General features: G+C 66.6%; 1 long non-coding RNA gene across 2 annotated transcripts in view; it reads right to left on the reverse strand.

Moving 5' to 3' along the window:
- LOC131830250 (uncharacterized) overlaps positions 1 to 6674 on the reverse strand; it is a 169403-nt gene extending 162729 nt beyond the window's left edge. For both annotated transcript variants that reach the window (XR_009353079.1, XR_009353078.1), the window contains exon 1: positions 6616 to 6674. This is a non-coding gene — a long non-coding RNA (uncharacterized LOC131830250). The remainder of the gene's footprint in view (positions 1 to 6615) is intronic.
- Positions 6675 to 7162: the final 488 nt, after the last annotated feature.

The following is a 7162-nucleotide window of genomic DNA, read 5'->3' on the forward strand; positions in this document are numbered from 1 at the left end:
GAAGCGACGGGACTTCCACGTTCACGTGCAAGAAAACTGAGCGCTGAGCTACGGCGCTAACCTACGGTTCTCCTTTCAAGGGGAAGGCCATCGCCCGAGGGGCCTGGCAGGGCGGTCACGGCCCTGAGGACCATGCTGACATGCCGGCAGGGACCAGACGCCGGGCTCTCACGGGGCCTCCTGCAGAGTGAGCAGCCCAGCAGGAGGGGGAAGGAGCCACCCACCCTCGCTGCGTGCCTGGACCCCAGCCCCAGGAGGAGAGCGAGCCCCAGTACCACCGTCATCCTGCGAACTCCTGGTGAGGCTGGCAGCACCGGGAGGGCCCTGTCCCAGGGACACAGGAGGCTGGAGGGCACCCGACCGCAGGGACACCCTGCTCCTTGCGGCCCAGAGCATCCTGTCTGCGTGTCATCTGCTCAGAACACTACACACTTTGGGCTCATCCCCCAACACATTTTTAGGGCCCCCACACGGACTGCCCTCCTCTGTGCCGGCCCGAGCAGCCCCTCTGGACTCAACACGCACAGCGGCCCCTGAAGAGTGAGGCTGGCCCCGTCCCTCCGACCCCCGCCCGCACCCCTCGGCCAGGTCCTGCTGCCGGCGCCCTCGCTCCCGGCTCGGACCCCCACCCAACCACACGCGACAGCCGCTCTCAGGGACAGGTGCACCCCACCGCTGCCCCCCATGGACTGCGCCGGGAAGCACCCCCACCCTTCCCGCCGGGCCCTTTCTGCCCCCTCCAGCACACAGCTGTCCCTCCAGGGCCCGACTCACTGCTGGCACACCGCCACCCGGAGTGAGTGACCGCTGGGGGCCTCCAGCACACCCTTCCCACCGGCCCCACCTGAAGAGCAAAGGGAGGCAGAGCCAGGGCGGACAGCCCAGCGCGCCCAGCTTCACAGATGGGTGGGGTGGGAGGTGCCTCAGCCGGCGGGGTGGGGGTGCAGTCGGCCGAGCACACACTCCAGGAACAGCCCCTCCTGCCTTCTCTTCCAGTCAGAGGGACGGGGCTCCTGGGTTGCCTCGGTCACTCCCAGGGCCTCCCTGTGGCCTGATGCGCAGACATCAGGCTGAGGAGGGCCGGGCCACAGCCCCCCGCCCAGGGTCATCTCTACCCTGCCCCAGGGGAGCCTCCCTCCACCCCAAGCCAGTGCCGGCCCCTCCTGCTGCCCCACCACCACCTGGGGAGACCTTGGGGCTCTCTGTGCTCCCTCAGCCAGGAGGAACCCATGGGGGGCAGCTGTGTCCTCTCCCTCTCCCAGCCGGCCTTCCTCCTCCCCCGCCCCCTGCCCCCCAAACCAGGCCCCTTCGTCCCCCAACCCCATCCACTCAGAGAGCTGCGGGAATAGAGGAGGCCTCCCTCCCCACCACGGGATTCCCCAGGACACTAAAGGCAGACGCCTGCTGGGACCGGGAGGGGGCCGAGGGGGGTGACTCGGAGGATTAACACGGCAGAAAAGCCAGCAGAGCTGATATGCAAATATCTCGAAATCTGACATCCCTCTAGGCACTCAGCAACTGAAACCTGAGGAAAGCCCAGAGGCCCCGATTTCCACCCTCCAGACGCTCCCTGTAAATCCCTGGAGCCAGGCCTGTGGCTTTTACTGCGCTCTGAGGTCTCCTTTCTAAGGGAAGTCCACACCAAAGGGCAGTGCGTTTCAGAAAGCGAGTTTCGGGAACCCAGCCACCAGAGGTCCCGACGAAGCCTTTGGCCCCAGAGAGGGGAGGCCGGGACCCCGACTGGACGCTGGCCCTGGGGCGGGGACGCTGCGTGGTCATCTGGGCTTCCAGAAATAACAAGTAGTGAAGGTTCGAGGGTGTTTTTAGCAGTAACTGGACATTCATATTACTGTTCCCAAGTTGCTTTCTCCATATTCTGCAACCCAGACCCCGCTGAGCCGGAGAGCTGCCGGGCCCCCACCCAGGCCCCCCGCCCAGGCGGGGTGCTGTTCCCCACAGCCGGGGGCCGGGACAGCTCCAGCGGGGACTCCAGCCCCTTCTCCAGCCGAGGCGGAAGAGGGCGCTCTTCTCACAGAGATCCAAGGGCTGTGACGAAGCACAGATTTCAACCGGCCAGACATCTGGCGTCTTTTTCACGATTTCTATCTCCAGCTATGTTTGGAATCGATCATTCACACATTGCACAGGTAGCCAGACATGTTCCCCGCAAAACCGTCCACGAGCAGCTTGCCTCCATGGCTGCGTCCATGCTCGTGCGGAGGAGAGAAGGCAGGGCTGGGGGGGGGGGGGGCGGTCCACGCACCTGGCCCTTCCCCACGGGGTCTGCCCAGCGCCCTCCCACACAACGGTCAGGTCACTGGGGTTTTTGGAGAAACTGGCAGCACCACTATCCCTTTCCCTACAGCATCATCTTCTGGGCCGAGGGTCTCAGCCAGAAGCACTGAAAGAAATCAGTCCCCAGTTTCTTATCTGCGAGTAGAAGAAAGAGTCTCTTGGTTCACCCCGCTCCACGCCTCGAGAAGAAAGCCGCAACGAATCTGACAGGGTCCAGCCAGCGGAGAGGATTTGGAGCAGACAGGAATGTGGGGGCTGGGGCATGTCCCCTCCACTTCAGAGCTCATGGGACCAGCTGGCCTGGGGAGGAGCAGCCTGGTGGGCATCAGCCGGAGCCGCTGCCCCAGGAGGGCAGTCCAGATGCCCTGCAGGCCTCCCTCAGTCCAGAGCCTCCGGTGGGGTGGACAGGACCAGCTAGTCATCGACCTTGGCCGCATCTAAGGAGTAGGGTCTGGGTGCCCCATGGTGACCCGCTGTGCCCACGGCTCCCCCACAGGATCCTGTCACGGAGGACAGTCACTCCAAGGCAGGGACTGAATCCAACGTGCTTCCAGCACCACTGCACAGAACCACGTGCAGACATCTCGGGGTCTCTCCTGGACAGCACACTGGGCACTCACACTGCTGAGGGCTGCAGCTCTGCTGGCTCTCCCGCCCCAGCTCCCCTCTGCACTCAGATGCCGACCTCCCGCAAAATATCCCAGGGTTGTGGACAAGAACGCAAACAAGACACACTGGAGACAGGCCATATATTCCCACACACGTGCACACACGTCTACACACGTGCACACACCCGCCACAGCAGCCTCCCTTCCCAGACCCGGCCTGGGACCCCGGCACCAGCCTCTGTCCCAGCAGCTCCGCTGTGCCAGGTCCGGCGCACAGATGCCACCTCTCCCTCCCTGCACGCTGGCCCCTCGAGCGCACCCCTGCACACTGGCCCCTCGAGCGCACCCCTGTAACCCCAATGTGTGTGCCTGGACCTGGGGTGGCTCAGCAGCTGCCGAGGAAAGGCCAGGGACCAGCTCTCCCCCGGGATCCAGAGGCACTGAACCTGCCCACTGCCTTTCCCGGACACCGCGCTACCCTGAGAACAAGCCCAGGCTGGCCGGTGGATGGGGGGAGGATGAGAGACCCCACAGAGCCCGGCCCACATATCCCATGTGTGTGTCCCCCGCACCCCAGCTGATAGCAGACCCACAAGGGTGCAGACAGGCCAGAGACAGGACGTGAAGGGACAGAGTGGTCTTATTGGGGCCACAGAGCTCCGACCCTGCTCCCCCGCCCCGGACACCGGTCTCCTGCTGGGATAATCAGGTAGGTGCCACCTGTCCGGGCACAGCTTCGAAACAGAGCTGGTGTCGTCTGGTCAAGGCTGGCGGCTTGCACTGATATTGACACGGTGCTGGTAAAGCACCATGATGCCCTTACGGGGACCAGGGTGAGCGCACCCGCATTTCTGTTATTTCTTACAAGTGCCTGCGAACTGGCTATTACCCTGAGTTTTCTCCAAATCCCACTGGCCAGTGTGTACACAGCAGGCTGGAGCAGCCCAGAAGCTCTCAGGGGCCGGGCAGCTCCTGCAGGAGGCCGCACCCCGGGGAAGCAGAGACCCAGGGAGAGAGCGCATGTTTGGACCTCCTGGGCGTTCTGAGGGGTGGCGGGTGGGGACAGTCTGAGGAAGCAAGGATGGGAGGGCTGCGGGGCTTCCGCAGTAGGGAAGGAAGAGAAAACAGGTTTCTCCCAGGATGCCCAGCCTCTCCCCCAGGCTCCGGAGTGAATTCCCCCCCAAAACTGCAGAGTCTCATATGGAAATAAACCAAACTTATAACTTTGATGGGTCATTTGAGTTTGGGAACAAATCTACCTCGCCAAACGATTCTTCCTTCTTTAATTAAAATCCATTATTAACTGCCAAGCCAATACCGTTCCCCAAGACAGACAAGATAATGAGGCCACATCCAACGGCCCAGGCAGGATGCAGTCCAAGCAGGTGGGGGTCGGGGGGTGGAGGCTGGGGGGGGGGGCCACAGGATAGGGGCCTAGGCCCCACAGACATGCCTCCCTCGGGCTGTGAGCGTGGCCCCAAACCAGGCAGAAGCTGCAGGTGTGCCTGAAGCCCCCGTGGAACCCAGCAGGCACAGCACACTCCAGCCCAGAACTTTGCAAAGTCACCTTTCCTCCGCGGTGCCCACACTGCTGGCCAGGAAAAGAGAGGGTACATGCCCGACGGAGGAGGCCGTCTGGGAACGCAGGGCGCCGGTCCAGCAGGTCTAACGCTTGCTCTCAGTCTGTGTCCGCGGAGCAACAGCACTGACTATGGTAGGTGCCGGACGCCGGCGGAAGCTGGGCCCGTGCCGCAGGGGCGTGGGATGGGGCCCCAGACAGGGAAGTGGGTCAGAGATAGGCCAGAAACACCCAGAGCAGCCGCCATCCCCACCACAGGGTGCCATGGGGATGGTGACTGTCCACCTGCTTGGTTCAATCCCCCAGTGATGGCCCTGACTCCGTTCCTTTGTGCTTCATTGAAATACTCCAAACACAGACCAGAATCGAGACGCCTACAACAAAAGCCATGCACCTACCACCAGCCTTACCCAAGTCTAAAACCATTCTCTCTCCTGCCTTGAAGTCTAAAATAAGTACCCATGAGTCCCCACTGGCACACGCAAGTCATCGGATAAATAGACAAATGGGAAGAAAAGAAAAACCTGCCAACGTTTCCATGGAGAACTCCAAGCCGTGTCATCAGATAGTCCCACCAAGGATGGCCTGCAGTGCAGGCTGCGCGTGGTGACCTCCTTCCAAAGAAGCAGCCCCTGTGGACAGCAGTCCGTAGACACAGGGTAAACTCTGGGTAGACAGGGTGTAGACAGAGTGTAGTCATGGTGTAGACACTGGGAAGACATGGTGTAGACACCAGGTAGCACAGGATAAACTCTGGGTAGACAGGGTGTAGACAGAGTGTAGACACGGGGTAGACATGGTGTAGACACGGTATAGACACAGGGTAGACTCTGCACAGACACGGTGTAGACACACACTAGACTCTTGGTACTCAGGGTGTAGACACGGTATAGACACAGGGTAGACTCCGCATAGACACGGTGTAGACACGCACTAGACTCTGGGTACTCAGGGTGTAGACACGGGGTAGACCCAGCACCCTCTGGTCTACCCGCTCCGAGTTTCTGTAACCAGCCGAGTCTGACACCAGTCTAGAAAATACGCGCTGATTCCGAAAATCTACTCAAGCGGCCCCCCAGGGCCCTGGGCTCGGGCTGTGAGGGGCCACCGGGGAGACCCCGCGGGGAGCCGCCCCCACGCAGGCCCTAGGCCGGTGGGCTGCGGCCCTGGGGCGGCCTGGGGGCGGCGTGCTGAGCGCTGCCCCCTCCGCAGGGCAGTGAAGGGCGGGCTGGGCCGTCGGGGGCGGTGCGCGGCCCCCGGAGGCCGAGCGAGGCCGAGGCAGGGACCGAGCTGCCAGCAGGCCCAGGTCTAGGGCGCCCGCCCTGCGGGGGTCCCCTGCCGCCCGGACCCCCCGCGGCCTCCAGGGCGGGAAGACCACGTGAGCCCCTGCGGACCTCCGCACAGGTGCGCGGGGCGCGCTCCCGGGAAGCCGGGGAGGCGCGGGACTCCGGGCCCTAAGGCGCGCTCACGGCCCGGCTGGGCGCGCTCACGGCAAGGCGCGCGTGCCCGGCTCCGCGGGCCGGCTCCGGCGCGCTCCTCGGTCCTCGCACGCCCCCTGGTGCCCGGCAGCCTCCCTGCAGGCGGCGCGGGCCCGCTCGGGACGCGGTGCGCAGCGCCCCCGCGTGGACACGTGCGGCCTCGGCCCGACCGGAGGCGGGCGGCCCGCGTGGAGGCCCCCCGGGGCTGACCTCGCGCCCGCAGCTCCCACCCAGCGGCGGCCGGGGAGCGGGGGCCCTGGCCGGGCCGGCCTGCCCTCGCGGGAGCCGAGGCTTCAAAGGTTCTGACTCTTCCCGGACGCGGCAGCTCGCGGCCCGGTCCCTCCGGGGTCGCCCGGGGCCCCCGCCCCGCCGCGCGGGCTGGAAAGCTCGGCCTCGCCGCCCGCCGCGCTGGGGCCGCAGGCGGACCGGGCGCACCTGGAGACCCCGCGACCGCGGCGCGCTGGGGGCCGGGGCAGGGACCCCGCGGGGCAGGGCTCGGGCCCGCTCCGACCCGCACACCCGGCTGCGGGCACCCGCGAGAGCCCGCGGCCGGCCGCACGCACGGCCCACAGGCGGGGGCGTCCCGGCTCCGAGCCCGCGGGGGGCGGGGGGCGCGCTCGGGCCGAGCCTCAGGACGGGGCGCGGTGGGACTTACCTCCCCCGGGACTCGCCCTGGAGCCGGGCCCTCCGGAAAGTTGGCGCGCGCGGGCCGAGCCGGGGGGCGCGGGGGCGGGGGCGGCGGGGGCGGCGGGGGCGGGGCCTGCGCGCCCCCTCCCCGCGGGCCGAGCCTGCGCACAGCGCGGCGGGCGACCGGGCGCGCACCCGTGCCCTGGAGGCGCCCGCGGAAGCCGGGGCGGGCCGCGGCGCGACTCCCGCGCGGACGTGCGGCTCCGGGCACGAGGGCAGCGCACGCGGGAGCGTTCCCGTCCCTGGGCGTCGACCTCCGGTGTGTGCGCGCAGGGTTGGAGGTCGGCGCCCCAGCCTGCCCCCGGGCGCGAGGACCCCGGAGGCCTTGCCCCGCGCGCACTTCCCGTCGGACCGCGCCGGCCCGAGCACACTTCGGAGGAGGAGCGCGCGCCGCGTCCGGAGCGGCGGGGATGGGGCCTGGCGCGGTCACTGCCGAGCGACTTGGGCGAACTGGGCACCTGCTCCCCGCGGGCAGAGCCGGACCCTCGGCTGCCGCCGTGCTGGGCCCTCAGCAG

This window comes from Mustela lutreola, chromosome 4 (assembly GCF_030435805.1).
Source record: "Mustela lutreola isolate mMusLut2 chromosome 4, mMusLut2.pri, whole genome shotgun sequence".
NCBI lineage: Eukaryota > Metazoa > Chordata > Mammalia > Carnivora > Mustelidae > Mustela > Mustela lutreola.